Here is an 18,985-nt window from a genome sequence, read left to right as displayed (position 1 = left end):
GGCTGACAAAAAAGGAGCCCTCCAAATGCACACTGTGCCAATAAGCCGTACGACAAAAAAAAATTAAGAGAAAAACAAATCTCACCTGCCCTCAGCTCTTCAACAACATGGCTGCCTCCACAGTGCCTGCATCAGAAATTCAAGGAACATTCCCCGACTTCAAAGGTTTCCCCAGCGTTTTTTTTTTTTTTTTCATCTCAGTGCACCAGCCCATGGCCAGAACCACAGATTAATATTTCAAAACATGTTTCTTGCTTGCATCCCCCCATGCCTCCCCCCGTCCCTCGCTCTTTTTCTACATTCCCTCCTCTGCCCCCATCACCCCCCCCCCCCCCCGTTCCCTCCTAGCATCATCTCTCACACATGCAGCCCATTCCCTGTTTGCCACTTACTCTTAACCCCACCAACCCCCACCCAGCCAAAAAAAATGTGTGATATTTTTTCATATCTCGTGCATTACTGCTCTGCTGCTCCCTTCAATCCAATCACCAGGGCAGTATGCTTTATGGATTAATAAGAAATGATCCTAGAAGGTCCAGTCAGGCAGCTGAGGCACCAAAAGCAGAAGGATGAAGTGGTGAAACAGAGTGGGAGAGGGGCAGGGTGCCGTCTGGAGTCGAATTTTAATGAGTACCAAGGGGAATATGCCTTCGCTTTTTGCTTTTTTTTAATGTTGGTTTTGGTTTTTTCTGTGTGGTATCTTTCTAGTGCATCACTCTAAATCACTGTCACGCAAACAAGGTATTCCCATCATGCTTCTGGTTTGGCTTAATATCTGTGTCATCCTGTGGCACAGCCACCTCACCGGCACACCTGCTCTGCTACCCTAATTGAACAGATGATCTGCCAATTTGTCATGTTTATCTTCAGAGGCGTTCTGGCATCAATGCCCTGCTCTGCTCAGCCCCCTTAGAACACAGTGCAGATGTTAGCAGATTTCTTTTTTTTTATGACAGATCTTGTAGTCATTACTGAATTATTCATTGCTGCATTAATGTCTTTAGATAACATCTCCAGTCTTTTTTTTTTACTCCATCTCTTCTCTTTCTTCTTATCCTTCTCACAAGAGAAAATGCTATTATTCTCCTCTCTGACAGCAGAGCATGCAGAAAAATATAATTGCCTGTCTTGACTTATTGATATAAAAATAGGATTGAAATTATGCACTAGGGCTTGAAGGTTAGTTGAAAGTTATAATTCAGGGAAAGATGTTGCTCAGTGCAGCTTGGCTCAGTATCTGTCAAGAGTTATTCACTAGCAAAAAGGCAAATCAACGAGAGAAAAAGGTTCTAAAACCTAAAGGGTAAATTATTAAAAACTATGTTTGACTCTGTACAAATACAACATGCAGGAGTTTAATAGTAGTTTTGTATGTAACATATTTCTGTGCTATACTTTTATTTAAACAAACATTTGGTCTTTAGTTTAGCTAAATAATAAATAATAATATGTGCATATTGGACTGGTATGAAGCTTCTTCAACCAGCTGTAATAGATTTAACTTGTGGCATCCTTATAGGCTTGTCATAGTTAGATGGACTTTGAACACACACTCAATAAATCACTTTCACCAGTGGTAGTCTCATGTTCCTTCTGCTGCTCTGATGTCTTTGACTGGCTAGTCGCTACTCATGCCAGTCTCCATTTCCATGGCAACTGGGAGGATGTTATGCAGGTTGGTTGCTGGAAGCTAGACGGAGTCATGGGGAGCTGTTTGATAGCAGCTGTAGAGCAGCAGACAGCTCTGTCTGCAGACAGCTGGTCCTCTGCACATCTGCTGTGCACCATACATCGAATCAGTAGAGTGAATATTCTGGACGACCCATCATTTGTTGCAATTTACAGGCTGGTTTTAGTCTCCTTATATATTTTGGATTGTTTATATATAGCAAACTGGCCTTTTAAAAAAAACACAAACTTACTATATAGTTGGTTTGGTTTTGCAAAAATGTAATGTGGAGTAAAAATCATCATGATGTGTGTGTTTTTTTCACTCTCAGTCTGACTCAGAGATACTTTGATGTAACTGTATCAAAAAAAAGCGAGATTAGAAGCAGCAATGGCCACATCTCTCCTGAAAGGATGCTGCAGTTCACACCTCCACACCTGCTTCCTTTGATATTTTTTCTGTCAGCTGAGTGACTGTCTTCATCCTAAGGCGCAGGTGCGATCGCTCAAGCATTCATGTCAAAACTCCACTTTTTGCCTTTAGACAAACAGGTTACTCGAAAATAAATTGAATTTATTCAGCTCATTTTTGTAAAATAATTTCTGTTCCTGTCCTAAATACTGGGTTGTTCTGTCTTTGATTTTTTTTTGTAAGAATATTTTAGAGAAAGCATTATTGATTGACCTAAAAATCAGAAAGAATTGATTATTGGCTTGCGTGCTAAAAGATTCAACCGTGGCGCATTGTTGTTTTTTTGTGTTCCCACTAGATTCAGGCTATCATTGTAGATGACAGACAACATGCGTCAATATTTGCCTGCTCTTCTGTTTCAGGTCTCTCACAGAGTTTCTCAGCACCACGGTTCTCTCCTGACTTCAGTCCCCGCAGCGATACTTGATCCTGTTTTCAAAGTTGAGCACTTCTGGGGGAAGTTTTTCTAAAGCCAAAACTGCTTGTGTGATTACAGACAGATCGATACTTTGTGGTGTCTCCAGCCAGCTCACCCTGCTGGCACAGGAAATGATGCGATCCATGCAGCCCTGACATTGACAGACCCCGGAGAGGCAACAGCTTCACTCACTAGAAAAACTCTCCATTAGCTCAGTCGGGTGGCTGTGCCCTGTCATTTTTATGCTGCCAAGACTGTGACATTTGTATTATGAGGATGGCAAATGCCTTTCTAATCACCTGCTCGCGGCCCAATTTGAATTTTCATCAACTTGGATAGACAGTCCTGAAGATTCATCATCATGGACAGAAACCTATGCTATCCAGCAGTACCGGGCTGGGGACGGTCACGCAGCTTCTTTCTCCGGGCTACTGCCTTTTAGCTGCTGCTTTGCTGGTCACCTGTGACTTTTCTTATTTTTGTCAGGAAGCCTGGTGATGGTTTCATCTCCGGCATCAGCAGCAGACTGAAAGTGGTGGTTATATCCATGTCAGAGAGCAGCAGCATGTCGGGGCACAGCGTGTGGGTTTTTATGGCTGAGCCAACATCCCTTAAACCCGAGCACTTGTATTGACCCACCTTTCTTTTCTCTTCCACCCTCACTCTCATCCCCCACTGTTTTTCTTGTTTGAAACTGTATGCCCTGCCTGTTGTTATTGATTCCAGAAGATTGGGCCCCAGTAAGTGCTCCTTTGAGTCTGGTGCTATATTTAGAAAGGGGTTTTGTAAAGTTTTGATAGGCTATTACATGTATGGTAAACAGATGGACTACAAAAGGGAAAGGAAGCAACTTTAAATCAAAGAAAAACAATTTGAAGCATTTGCAGCTTAACATAATGACCCAACCATATTTATATATATATTTATGTTTTAATCACAGGTCTCGGGTCTCTACAGTACATGAACACTTTCATAAACTCGATCCAAAAGCAGATTTCACTCTGATGCTACATTCACACTGGGCATGTGACACACGTTTAGCATATGGTGTTCACACTGGATTGTCGCTACCCAATACTAGCACTTGTCTGCCAACTAAAGTTTGAAGAGGCTTGGTGTGAAATGTCAAAGAGCCCAAGATTGGTCTTAAAAATGTGTGTATCGACGCATGAATGTGGGAGTCCAGAAATGCGCGTATATGCACGCTTACATAGACTTTTCAATGAAAGTGCTCGCTTGAATGCACGTTGCTGAGGGTGGTGTGAATGTAGCTTGAAACCTAATCTGCTTTGGCGTGCTGTGACTGAAACAAAGCTACAGGTGTGCAGAAGGCATTCGCATTCGTCTCTGTTTTCTCAGCGGACACATGTACAGTTTAGACCAGCTTTAAGCAGTTCTTAAAAGTCTTTAAGGAGGAGAGATTCAAGCGAGATTTAAAGCTACGTTCACGCTGACCTCGGTTCAAGCGTCCACTTTCGATAAAAAGTTTGAGAAAACGGGCGTTTGGGCCTTTCGCATTAAAAACTATTGCATTCATGGGTAGCTACGCAGGTCTCTAAGACCGTTTTCGGGCTCTAAGATCTGAGACCATTGAACAGCCATCAAAAGAATGTGTGCTTAGCATCTTCTAAACATGCATCAAATGCCTTTTGTGAACGTAGCTTCACAATATTAGCAGCAAAATCTCCCCTCAGATCTGCAGGCCAAGCTGTTTAATGTATGCACACATGATGACAGACTCACGACAGCTGTAATGCATTTTACTTTTAATTCCATTAGCAGTGCATGGTCATCAATTGCTTTCAATGAATTTTCTGTGTGTCTCTTTTTATATGTGTGTGAGTGTTGGGGCGGGCGGTGCTTAGGTTAGTTTGGTCAAGTGAATGTCATTTGATTCCATTAACAATAACAGCACGTCTGCTGTGGCTGCATTTCAGTGGAGAGGTAATTTGGTAATGGCACAGCCCTTATTAGAAAGCAATTATTATTAATGACCAGTGGGTAATACAAGGGCTGATTTAGTACTTAAGGCTCAAGTTTTTTTCTTTCTTGTCTGGTCAGTGTGTGTGAGTGTTGGTGGTGGGTGTGCATGGTGAGGGGGCTGCTGTTTCCCTCAGATTTGATTGCCAACCCCACGCCATCACCCTCACCTCCCGCTGGCCTCCTGCCAAGCAGAAACATTGTCGTTATCAGTGTGCCACGGGCTGGGTAAATGTCATTATTGCAGCTCTCGGGTTCCTCCAGGGAATCAACAGCTACCCGTTTAATTTCTCTAACAGCCTGGGAAACATTTGTTGCATCATCAGCCTGGTCCATGGCAAACATCTATTGCTGCTATGCAATTAACGACATAGATCATTTACATAGTCACAGAGCTAATTTTCATAATGTTCCCTTTATTATCAGAGGAAGAAATTAACCCAGGAATTTATTTACACACCCACTGCAAATGGTAACTGTGTGCTAATTGGCTGTTAGATGATTAATAAGCTTATTGCACATGTTAATGAATGATGCACTCTGAGTTTCAGAGGTGCTCAGGCACTGTGCTTGTGTTTTGGCAGCTTAATTAGACAGATAATTATGCACTTGTTGCTTTCACTTTCAATCAAATGCCATCAAACATTTAAAAAATACTGAAGCTGCTTTTGTTGCTGTGCTTGTTTTATTTGTGCGCTCTTCTGCTAGAGGCAGCCTCCTTGAAATGTAGAATTTTTACAGTTTAAGATTAAATTAAGACATTTGTAAGCTATGATTATGGTGGCACTTGGATTTTAATGCTTGAACGAGTAGGAAATAATGAAGAAATGGTTGGTGGTAACAAGTAATTGAAACACTCGTGTCTGCATGTTGCACTTAAGAAAGAGGCCAATTCATTTCTGCCATCTGTCCTAAACCTTACACTCTTAACATGAGACGAAAAGGGTTTTTTTTTAACATCCAGAACTGTGATTGTTGTTACTTTATTGCAGGTAAAATGCTTGCAAGTGTGATGTACAACTTACCACGGCAAGCCACAAGCTGCCTGCACCACTACATTCTGATGCATCCTCTTGTAGACAAATAGATCCATGTAGTTCTTTTCTCATCTGAGCTGGTATCTGGCTCAAAACTGTACGGCTAATTAGTTCTACTATAGCTCATCCTCTTTGTTGCACCGGTAATGTTAGCTTGGAGCAAATTTCCAATGAACTACTGCTGCTCTGCAGTAACTATATCCTAGAAAATGCCTTTTTTTAGGTTGAAAACAGCACAATCATAATTAAAAGACCACTGGGAACACTTTTATAATAGATCAAAAGATGATCGGAGTGAGACTTTAAACAAAATGCTAGACACATTGTGCTTTTTTTTTAAGAGTAAAATTGTTTTTTCTCAAGGCATAAACAGTTTCAAGAAGATAATCGCCACAAGTTATCACTTTCCTTACAGTGGTTCCAAAGTGGAGCACCTTTGTATTTCTTTAAATTCAGTTGGAGGTTGCGATCTCTCCACATTGTATTGCTCAAAAGTCAGCAACTGTCTGGAGGTAAACTGTCATGGGAAGCTGACAATGCATATGTGACTATAAACCATCTTTCTTTCATCACTGATGCAGCTCTGAGCTAGAGTCCTGGTTGTTCTGCTGCTGTAATCAGAGAATAAAAGAACCTTCCCAGAACAATTCCCTGATTACAGCGCTCTTTACGTGTTGTGTTCAAGACCGAATCAAACTGACACAAAAGCAAAAGAGAGATCCCCCTGTAGAACAAGTCGAGATGTAACCACCCCGCCTTTAATGTGACTGCCACTGAACACTGTGAGCACCAAGTCTCTGGATCTGTTTCAGCTCATTAGCTCCCATACTTGGCGCAGATCTAACACGTTATACTTATATGTCAAATCCACTGAGAGAAGAACAAATATAAAAGAGCTACCGACTGAGATGTTCGAGATATTCAACAACAGATTCATTTCCTGTGGATTATTTTCACCGTTCAACAAACAAGTGATTAATTGTGCAAATTAGTTTAAGTGCAAGAATACAATCTTTCTTTTTGCATAAACAAGGTTCCTCTGTGATGTGTTTGTCTCAAATTGATGTGAGATTCTTTGCAGGGTTTGCCTTGTGGCAAGGTTATATTCACGCCTTGGGCTGTTCTGTATGCAGTTGTGCTCCCCGTCTTTGGGTAGGTTTTCTCCAGGTACGTAAAAGGTTCAAAAACATACATATTAGATTGAATGGTGATTTTAAATTGTAGGAATAGGTGTGATAGTTGATATTTTTCTGTGTGCAGATGACTTGCAGCCCTTCGTAGTCATAGCTGAACCCAAGGAGAGCTGGAATAGACTGTAGTACCTTGAAACCCTCAGCGGTTAAAAAAAAAGAATGAATGGACACGTACCGTATGCTTCCTGTGAAGCATTAGCATTTAACCTTAACAGAGTTTTACTGGAATGCCAATCCTGAATGCTGATGCACTGCACTAATCTACTGTCTCAGCCCTCCTGCAAAGACAGATGAATACCTCCACCACAAGCCAATGGCATTTCAATGGGCTCTTGGCCTCCTGTCAAACCTCAATTTGTGAGTTCAAATGAATGGTGAATTTCATCTTAATTACAAGAAAGACGAGCCAAGCTCAGAGTTCATCCTCATCTTGTTCAGTTTGCCAATTATGGAGCTGACTAGCAATGCAGAGGCTTCCACCCCACATTTCTCAAACTCACATTGTCCCTGGAGCAGAGCAGATTGGTACGTGCCCGCCGTCCCACTGCTGTGGTCGAAATGAGGGAGATGAGATTACTTTGTGTGCATGAAGACAGTTTCACCTAATATCAACTGGGAGCCTGCCCCACGCATACTAATCATGTGGATGTGCTCCTTCACATGAACTAGCTCTCACTTTCATTAGAGTACAAAATGAAACATACTTTTTTTTCCACACAATTGACATTCTGGGGGAGTGAGAGACTTCTGAGGCTGATAACTACAGCAGAGCCGAGCTCGCTATTATCTTTTGCTCATTTTTGTCAGTACTGAGAAGTAAACTAGCTACGAAGCACATAAATAGTAGAGAAATCAAGCCAGAAAGGTGCTTCTACCTCCGTTTAACTGCTGTATAAGAGATTGCTAATTTACATTTTGCCATATCAGATTAAATTTGTGTTCAGAAGATGATCTGTTCCACAGCTCAGTCATGATTATCCTGGTTGCAAGGACAGACTGGCTTTAGAGGCAGAAATTAATTAAATTAGTCCCGAATGGCTAATTGGATCAATTTAGAAGGCAGACACTGTTAAGGATAAGAGTAATCAGCTATGCTGCAGCAATCTTTTATTGCTAGGACACGTCTTGTAGAAAGACGAGGTGCGATCCAGAAGGTTAATGTAATTACTGTCCGCTTCGCTCACTCATTGTGCACAATAATGCTAATTAATCTAAGATCTCTGGACTATAATGAAGCGTGACAACCCAGGTAATTCTGATTATACTTCTAAGGACACGACTGAATATTCTCTGCTCCTCTAATATTTCAGGCTCGGTGATGATGATGATGATGCAATTAGTCCACTCATTCCTCACACTTCTACAACTCTGCTGGTTTCTAAGTGTTTGATCTGCTGCTATGTGGGAATATTTTGTTCTCACCTGTGTGCCTTTTTTGTATGAGTCATGCATTTTAGTCCAATAAAGGCGTGATTTACATTTTATCCATGATGAGCTCTCCCGGCTCACTGAAGTGTAAAGCGATGTAATGAGAGAGACTTGGCTTATGAACAGCGCATTCATATTCATTAGCAACAGACATTAACATATGATGTCTGTGACAGATCTGTGATGCATGTTTTATGAATGCAGTTAATGGCACGCTGACAGCACGGCAGGCCATAAAGGACCAGAGCAATCCACCAAATGAAAGCCACAGAGCAGCGGGACAGTTATTGATTCTCCCCTGTGTCCTATTGATCTCTGAAGTTTTCATCTGGCACAGATCTGCTAATCTGCTGTGTATCAGAGAGACACCCACTGTGTAGCCCATTGACTCTGCTATCAATAGCCACAAAGCTGGATATCATTAAATCCTCATCAGTTTGTTCCCCCTCGGCCAGCCACAGCAGACAACTGAGCACTGTGCCTGACCTCTGAATAACCACTGTCCACTGGATTGTTTATGGCCAAGGCTTTATGTGCCTGACGTTTACTGCCTCTCTTTTAATAGGCCTGTGTAACAGCTTTGCTGTACACAGAACTGATATTGACCCACTGTGTGGCTGGACCTGGCTTTATTCTATCAAGTGAGAAGATGCAGCTGGAGTGGAAAATACATTTTAGTTTTGTCAGTATAAAAAGATAATTAGAAGTCTGTGTGAGACAAGTAAAAAAAAAAAGTTGAGCATTTGATGTGTCCTTTTAAAACATGAAAACTTTTTTTTTTTACCAAAAACAGACAATATTGTCTATTTTTTTACTGTATTTGTGTAAGAATGACTTGCAAAGTCAAAATGTGCTTAACAAATGGAATCACACATGGATTGATCTTTCCATTCATTCTGTTGTCTTTTATAATCACTGAATACCTTTTTATTTCAATTTTCATCTTTTCTTACATTTATGCTTCATTCTTTTTCAGATAACACTGTGTACCACTTTTAAAAGTAAGAAAACAAATCTATCTGAACAGCCAGCAGGCGAAGGAAAACATTGACAATTTATATTTCTTAATACTGACACAAACTGACACAACAATCACTATTGTATACGCAATTAATATAATTACTTACCTTCAGTTAAAAAATATGCAGGTTTTAAATTTTAATTTTCAAAAAAAAAAATTAAGTTACCAAGCCAAAATGAATTAATATATGGATTATTCAGTTTTTACCTTTATTGTGTTTCTAATGCTCTATTGTTGTTTTACCCTTTTGCAATGTTAATATTCTAATTCTCATCTATCTCTTAAGTGGTTTTATTTTTGTGTTTTTGTTTTTTGTTTTGGTAATTTCCCTATGTTTTTAGGGAGACACATGTTCAAGGACAACAGATAAAAAAAACTGAAATTTCTTTGTCAAATTGTTCTCCCATACAACTTACAGGAGCTTCTCCACCACCACTCCTCCATCACTGAAGTCAAAACTGCTTTATGGACTTTTTCTGGTTTTCTGGTATGTCTCTACCATTGAGAAGTTTATTCATTAACACTGGAAAATTACAATATTTTAATTTTAAGATATTTATAAGATCTAAATGTTAGCACAGAAATGTGAAGATCACACATTCACATTTTCTCAAAACATAACACAACATTTGAGGCTCTACCCATTTAATCAGGTTGTTCTTGTCTTTAAACAATAGCCAGACTTAAGCCGAGAGTTGAAAAATTGAAAATCAGTTGCACATTGTTTTTTGTGATGCATGATCTCAACATCTAGTTGTTGTTGTGCTGCAGTGATCCAGAGGAAAATAAAAATACAGTTGAGTATAACTCACAAAGGAGAATGGCTGTTTTAAATGTTAAATGAACATCAGAAATGTTTCTCTTAAATGTCAGAAAGCATGGAAGCTTGGGTGTTGCAAAAAGGTGTTGGGGGTTACCAGAGGTTGAGGTGACGGGACAGACTAGTTCTCACAGAGCAGGAGGAGCCACTCTCCTCCAAAAGCAGTGGGACAAGGACAGGTGACATGAGGATCGATGATGCTTAAGATTTGGGGGCGACAAGGACAGGTGCAAGGGAGCTCCCTCCTACAGGCCATTAGAGACGGATTCTCCCCCGCTAGGGCAGACAGCATGATGAACATCTTCAACTCTGCTAATACTCTAGCTGATCAATAGCCTGTCTGCCTGCCTCCCAGAGGAACAGGCAGGAGCAGCAGGCATGACAGCTGACCCTCAGGTCACGTCTGAGTATGTGTGTGTGTTTGAGCCAGGACACATCCTTATACACATCACACAGGGGGAGACTGAGATGGTGAACTGAGGAGACTAATCAGGAGAAGCGACACGTTGACCTTTGACCTTTCCGTCTCATCTTATCTGTATGGATAAGAATTAGCTTGTAGCTCTTTCGGTGAATGTCTGCATGTCCTTCATTGAAACTCCACATTTATTTCAATACATGAAAGACATTTTTCCATCTAGCCGTGTCATCTTCACAGAGATTACTTTGTTCTGCTTTCTCTTACTCTGCAGTTCTCCTTTGCATGCAGTATAGTGTCCTCGTGAGCATGTACATCAACAGCCCCTCACCGTCTCCTTTGAGAATCAAAGTCGGACAGACGTGATCAGCAGTTGATTAAAAGTCATTTTTGCAGCAGTTTGCAAAAAGAGCACAGACTAACTCTAGGTTGTCATCTTGGCTTTTCTTGATTGTTTATTTTAGGCTTTCCTTTTTTATGGAGATAAAGCAACAACAAAAAAAGTTTTCAAATCAATTTGTAATAATAAAAGATGGTTGGTTGCATCACTGAATGAGCCGAAGATGTAGCTGATAAATAAGGTTTTAATGTAAAAGCGCAATGGACAAGCGTCAAGTCAACTAAGAAATACTCAACCTGATGATGAGTGATTGATTAAAATCCAGCAGTTTAGCCATATTGTTCAATGCCATTAGATAAGAAACAAACGTCTTCTTTCTCATTGAACTGATTAAAGAAAAACAACTTCCTTATTAGTAAGAGTAATAGTGATCACCACCACGAGAGAAAACACTTAAAGAACTCAGCCATTAGCTAAATGATATTTGATTCTATTTGAAAAGGCAAAAAAGTATAAAATAAAACAAAACGTTATCAAAAGAATAGAAGAAGGAATCAGAAACTGGATGCTGGGTCAGTGTCATGGTACCTCTGGGAGTCCTCTCATCCACCTCCCCTCTCTGCTCTCAGTCACAGATTGAACCCATGCTGTTGGCACTTCCCTCATCTCCACTGTAGTATTTTTGGTGGCCTTGCTTCAGTATTCATCGCAAGTTCGTTGCCCTCTATGGTGCAGTACTTGGTCCAAAGTTTATTCTCGTTTACCATGTCAAATTCTTGCCTTGCTAAGTTTGTAATCAAGTCTTCACTCTGCCTAGAGAACTTCCACAAGTGCAGACCTGGGTTCTACCTCAAGCTCATTACCTCCAAGACAGCGTAGTCTTCCAAAGCCTCCAGCCACGCCATCTACTTCAGCCTCGCTGCTACTCCAGCCGCGCCACGACACCAAGCCACGACCTCGCTCTTCATCACGCCAAGTTTCTCACAGCTGCAAGTACCATCTCTTACTGCCTCGTCAATACTCCGCTCAACCTCATTCAAAGAAATCAACATGCCTTCGATCCTCGTCTCGCAGAACTCCACTCTGGTGACAAATCCACAGACTCCTCAACAACTACCCCTTACTAAAATAAAACTTTACTTGTCACTCCTAGTGCGTGTTCTTTGTGGGTTCCAGCGCCTGGGTCTGTTCTCGTCACAGCCAAATCAGTCAGATCAAAGACTGAACCAAATGTCAGATCTTTGTCAAAAAACAAACTGTTCCCTATCTTGTCACAGTAAAATGTTTTAGACCTAACAGGATTTGTCAGTTCTCTGTTGTGTGAAGATCATGTCACTGATTCACTTAGAATTTGAGAACTTTCAAACAAGTGTGCAACAGTGCCGTTTATTTTTTTATTTTTATTTTTTTCAAATCATAACCAATGCATTCGTGCATCTGCCTGCTGCATGAGGCAAATGAACCTTTGTCGTAAGCGATGTTTAAATAAACAGGTTCAAGCAGCCTGACATTTTGGGATGTTTGCAAACTTACAAGTAACCAAGTGACTGATTATTTCAGTGGCAATAACCCTCTTAGATGTAAACTGCAGGTCAGGACTCCCAGAACTCTAAAGAACAGGGGGGTATTCCAGAAAGCAGGTTATGCTAGTTACCATGGTAAGTTTGAGGCTAAGGAAGCTGAAAACCTCAGCTTTCTGTTCCAAAAATGGAGGTATGTTTCAGGGTATGTCAAGTTGCCATAGCAACTCATGCTCTTAACATAACCTGGTCTGGAGCAGGTTTAGTTGGAGGTTAGTTTGTTTTCAGAGAGGTGAAGCAGCATGGCGTGTCCATTTGAAGATGATTTAGTGGATGTAAAAGCTCAAATATTTTTTCCACCGTGAGAGGGTAATAAGACCAGGTATGGATGTTTAAAGATAAACTTTTTTTGCATTGATCTAACTTTATTATTTGCTTCAGTTAAGATCAATCTTTTTTTTTGTTGTTAAGTAAGCTTAAAAATAACTCGTAGTTATCCCCCCAGATGGGGAGAATCTCCAACTGTCACTTGGACAAGTTTACAAATGAACTAAAATATTTTTTTTAAACCTGGCCAGGACTTTACCTTTGCTGTTCTGGCCAGTTTATCCTGGATTTTTTCCAAATCAATGCCAACTCTCCCTCTGTTGCCTTTACAGAATGAACTAATGATGCCCCTTGGTTGAGTGGTGAAACGCATCAAAGAAGACTTTAAGCCCAGACGCCAGGATGAGACTTAAAGTTTTCAGAATGAAGAATGTAATTTTTAATTGGATTCCTTTTCATTGCTGTATTACCTCTCATCGTCTCCATGTCAATAAATGACACTCTGCTGAAAGCCTTCATCTCCTGTCTGCTCCTGACTTTTTTCTTAGCATCTGTTGCAGAATCATCACAGACACTCTTTAATGACTTAATGATTCTCACTTGTGAGGACTGGTGCCTCCTAGTTTAATTTTCCTTGAGTTGTGCTTCCTTGTGTTCCTGTAATGTTCTGTTTTCTGGTTTTGTGTTTTTAGGTCACAGTTTCACCTGGTTTCATTTTATGACCAGCCGTTTCTCTTTTAAAGTAATTAGTCAGTCTATTTCAGTTCATAATGATCCAATTCTGGTGGTGAGGTCATCTGTTTGCCCCGTTCCTGGTTAGTTACCCCACTGGGGTAACTAACCAGGAAATGGTTAGTTACCCCAGTGGGGTAACTAACCCAGTGGGGTAACTAACCCCAGTGGGGTTAGTTACATAATGCAGTAACATAATGCAGCCCCATAATGGGGCTGCATTATGTCATGTTTTAGTACATGACATAATTTTAGCAAAGACACAAACACATAATCTATCGTTTCTGGACTCTCACAATACATTTTGTACATTTTCTCACAGATAGTTCCGACACGGCATTCGCAGTGCAGACTTTTCTTACATAATGATATGAAGCTGGAATGATCTAGCATTCAAAGTTCTTGAAGATATGACTCTTTCTACTCCCTCTTCTAATGACTTTGACTGATCTGGATTTTAGGTGCAGCATCATCTCCTTGCTGTAAAATACTATTGACAGCCAATGTTTTTATTCATGCAGCACTAACATTATAAAGTTGGCTCATCAAAGGAAACTATTATAATAGTAAAACGTCATAAAGAGCTGTGTTAATTAAGAAAAACTGATTAAACAACGATGCTGAAAAGTGATTACAAGGAGGTCACTGACTCTGCTGACCTGATTCTTTCAGGCAGCTCATCCCACAGCATACAAGCTTTAACTGCAAAAAGTTTGTCATTTCTGGTCTCCAGCCAAGTCTTCTTCTGGCTTTTCCCTTCAGGGTTGTCACAGCAAATCAACTCAGCCTGACCCTGTCAACTGCATCTTCTCCCACACCCCTCCCTCTGTCGTTGACCAAGAGTGGCACCGTCGCTGCAGGCACCCTGTTGGTTTTGTAATCACTGTCAGCTTTGGGCTTGACCAGTTTAGTATGTAAATCGTGTTTATGGTTTATAATAGATCATATGCTGTTCCTGAAACAAGCAGCTTGGTACAGGCATCACCCTTGTGCTATCCAAGGCACTTTAACATTGGGAGTGCGGTCATCTGGACCCCACTAGATAGAGCGCTGAACCTTTATTCTTCAATGATTTGTGATCTTCACTGGTGTCCATGGATTACATGAAATCCTCTCCACCTTTATCCACCTTTGTCATGGTAGGGTTAACACGTCAGTGCAAGGGTGGGGTCATCTGGACCCCATCAGATAGCACAAGGGTTACACAATATACTGCTATCTGACCCACACTGGTCTTTAGACAAACCTGTGAAACAATCAAACATCTCCAATCAAAAACTCTTGCTTGTGTTCTAAAAAAGAAAACCTCATAAATGTGTAAGTGACAGACTACGCAAACTTCATGAGAATTTTAAAACTCTCTGGAAACCATTGAAATGAAACCATTGAGAATGGTATTCAGTATAAATAAAACCAACTTTGCAGGTTTGGAAGACATCAAAACTACTGTAGACATTTAATTCCTTCCTCCCCAATATGAGTTGAATGTAATTTGAATGAATTCATGTGATTTCTTTTTTGGTAGTTTAATAATTGTTTTGGGCAAAATACAGTCAGGATTGCAGGGCAACCAAGGAGAAAAAAAGAAAACGTGATCTGCCTTCTGGTGTTAACCCTGATGCAAAGTTTACACCGACCATGTGGTGCTCGATCAAGGACGTGCTAAAAGGGCAATCTTGAATGCGCGTTTAGCCCATGGTGTTCAAACTGTACTGTCGCTACCCGCAACCCAGAGTTAGAAGAAGCTTGGAGTGAAATGTGGAAGCTGTGCTAATCTTGTGAATCTTGATCCAGGTTTTTTTTTCCACAGCTCTTTTCCGAAAAAAACTGTAATGTAACATGTAATTCCAGCTAGGAACAGACCGCAATTATTCACTTCTCCTTAATTTTTTTATTGGTTGGCACTTCCTTGAATTAAAGGATGCCATCCATTCATCACTATCAAATCCAAGACTCTGATTGGTCAAAGTTCACCTTGGTTTAACTTGCAGTATGCATTTTTGGCTGTGATTTTTTGTACATAGAGGTTTGAAAATGGTTATAGAAACTTGCGTTACGATGAAAGCGGAAGTATTGAACGCAGACGCTTTCACGGGAAGTGGCTGCTTGAACACGTGTTGCAGAGGGTGGTGTGAATAGCTTTATAACAGAAGGCTGGTTTTTGAACATTAGCTGATTCTACCAATTAAAACTGATTCTACCTTATGCACCTATAAGTCAGTTTATTTTCCCAAGTGTGCAACACAGGCACATAAATGAGGCCAGAGTAAGAGACAGATAAATATTGATAATGAGCCTACTTTCATCTAGGTTACAGCAGTTGTAAGAGCAAATAAATGAATGAGATTGGCTTCAAAAGCTTGTGAAAATGAAACACATAATGTTTTGTCATCACAAAAAATCTTGGTAAATCTGTTAACCATCAACTTCTTTTGGTTTAAAAGCGAGCATGTGAAAAAATGAAGAGGAAGTAGTAGTGCTTGAATAAGTGGTTGCAGTGCTGCACGAGTGGGTGGATGCGGATAACCAGCATGCTCTAAGGTGCAAACACACACTAAAAGTCTACCGTTGTCACTCACTGAGTCAAAACAACACAGATGCTCTGAAGTTTTTTCCTCCCAATACACTTGTATTATCGCACAGCTCCAGTTGTGGCTTCAATGGCGGTGAGACATCCTGACTTGGAAAGTGAGACTCCATATCTTGAGCAACCCCACAAGCCATAAACCACAGGCAGCAGCTTCTGCAGCCCAGCTTGCTGTGACTTCAAACACTAACAAGCTGGAATAACATTTTGCTTGGGGTGGCTTTTCCTTGACGGCTTCCAACTGCTGGAAAGCTGATGGAAGAAAGACAAGAATTATTACAGGCCTTGTCGCATTTGGATAAAACCTAACCACAGAGCTCAGAAATGAGTGGATCAGAGAATATGTTGTAGCTGCTTCCATCTTAGTGAAAGAGCAGAAGATCGGGAGTGGAATCAATCTGCTGGAAAATGAATGTCCATATCTGGGCCTACATCCTGCTGTGAGAGGCTTTTCAAAGCTGTGTTTAATGTAACTGACACTTCATATTGAATGAGAACTGCTTTAAAAAAAGCCACTTTAAATCTGTTAATGCTACAGAAGCACAGCTTTTTTTGTTGCCATGAAAAAGAAAGAAATGGAGCACCAGAACCGAATCATCTCACTGTGAAATAAACTTTCATTCAAAAGATTTTTATGGTTTATTAAGATCTGCCTCCCACTTCCCATTTCATAACAGGATATATGACATGACCGTGTCTTTGCAAGACTAAACTTACAAAGATAAACTCTAAAAAGTGGACAGATTGACCCCAAATCTGACAGGGAACCATTTTTCTGAGCCACAGTCTTATAAACATACTGTAACCCTTGTGCTATCTTAGATGACCCCACCCTTACATTGACGTGTCCTCCCTACCATGACAAAGGTGGATAAAGGTGCAAAGATTTAATGTAATCCATGGAAACCAGTGAGGATCACAAGCCATTGAAGAAAAAAGGTTCAGCGCACTGTCTAGTGGGTCTAGATGACCCAACTCCCAACGTTAAAGTGCCTAGGATAGCACAAGGGTTACACATACTTTAATTATGCAAAATCAAGACAGTTTTCCCTGGAGGCTTCAATATTCCATATTTTTTATTTATCTTAAAGTCATTCCCAGCGGTCTTTTAATTGTGATTATGTTGTTTTTAGCCCAATTGTTTTTTTTTTTTTAAACTGTGTTGTTTTCTACAACATAGTTTCTGCAGAACGGGAGTAGTTTATTAGAAACCTTTGAGTTGTAGGCGGGACTGTTGGCACAGTAAGCCTGCTTTCATTTTCCATCATCCCTTTGTTTACACTTTCTCTCGCTAGCTTACAACCCCTTAAATCCTCAACCTAATATTTGCTGTGCAACAGAAACAATAGTGCAATATTGGAACTTTGAATAAAGAAATACTCCCAAACGCAGTTTTAATCTTCATTTACTTTATATGTGTGCTCAATCATGAGAAGAATTCTGCAAGAACATGTTAAAAAAACCAAAAACACCATTTTCACTGGAGTGGGTCTTTAAAGGTCAAAGCATGACTTCATATCTGTAAGTTATGAAAGTTGACGTTGGCAATGCAGATTCCCAAAAAGGGAATAAAAAGTAGATGAAAAGAATGAGAGGATTCTCACTAACAATGTGTGTTCGCAGCAGTGCTGCTGAAAGGTCATATTGTGTGTGTGTGAGCACAAGCGTCGAAGACAACAGACATCAGCTCAGCTCAGCTGCAAACAATCCAGCAGAACAAATCTATCACAGATGCACCAACAGACAAACTGCTCAGGGCTGGAGGATGACATGACACTCTAACCCTGCCTCCATCTGGTTCCTACCGCAGTTCTTCCTCCTCTCACCTCAGTGTCAATGTGTAATTTAAGCCTGAAGTGAATCAAATGGGTCCATTTGGCCCATGTCTAGTTTAAACAGAGCTAGTTAATTAAACTATCATTTGGCAGATTCTTTAAAAACAAAACAGCAAGAGATGATTGTTGCAAGATACGTGCTGTTTATTCTCCTGGGAAACAGGCACGAGAGGAGGCTGAGACCACCAACCTTGACATGAAAATAAGGCAGGCAGGTTGTGGATGTAAAGCAACGAGCCCTCTCTAACCAGATAGATTGCTGCTTTCGTGAACCACATAAGACAGGCCTACATCTGCAAAACATTTAAGGCAACTCTGTGCAGTTTAGACATCAGACAACTGTGAAGAGGTGGAAATTGGGGATTTGGGTTTGCGTGATGGAAAGTTGTGTGGTTACGAAAACAGGATGAGTGAAGGTTGGTTATTCATCTGAGCTGGGTGGATTAAACAGAACACCTGTCTTCCCTCTGTCTGTCTGTTTCATATTGTAATAACCACAGCAGCTTAGTAAGACAAATTATGATGTATCATTCTAGACAAAGCTTGATTTTGTCATCAATAAATCTACTTTCAGGGTGCAGTGTGTTGTGCGTGTCTTCCAGAAAGTTGGATTAAATTTAAAAAATGGAAGCTGATGTTGGTGTGTGTGCTTTTCCCACACTGCTTTGATTTATAACAGCAGGTCAGGCTGCATTGCACTAAAAATAACAAAGAGGAGGCAGCACTTGCAGCTCTGTGATTGTATTGATTTTGATAGCTGACCGTAGTGTCTGTGTGGCTTGGGGGCATATTTTATCGAAAGCAGTAAAATAACAAAGGAGATGGACTGGAAGTTCTCTATGTATACCAATCAGAATTTATAAATTGCTCTATTACCTTTATTTCCCTTGGTTACTCTGGGAACATTAGCAATCACTCTCTCATGGGCTTGGCTCATAAAACTAATAATCTAGTGATTTAGTGCCTCGTGGCACAGTTCGCCCAGTCTAGCCTGCTCTAATCCATTCATCTTGCCACCTATTAGTTTTATTTTGGAGGGACAAATTGCTTTCTAAGAGAAAATAGGTCAATAGGTGTCCTCTGCAAGAAATTACTAACAATATAACAGTTTTTTTTTCCATGTATGTGTTTGGAGGAGCAATGAGACTGATTACCATTCCATTTGCATACTGGGAGGTTGCCTCAATTA

Source organism: Oryzias latipes, chromosome 6, assembly GCF_053564925.1.
Source record: "Oryzias latipes strain Hd-rR chromosome 6, Olatipes_Hd-rR_3.1".
Taxonomy (NCBI): domain Eukaryota; kingdom Metazoa; phylum Chordata; class Actinopteri; order Beloniformes; family Adrianichthyidae; genus Oryzias; species Oryzias latipes.
Note: the sequence above shows the minus strand (reverse complement) of the source record.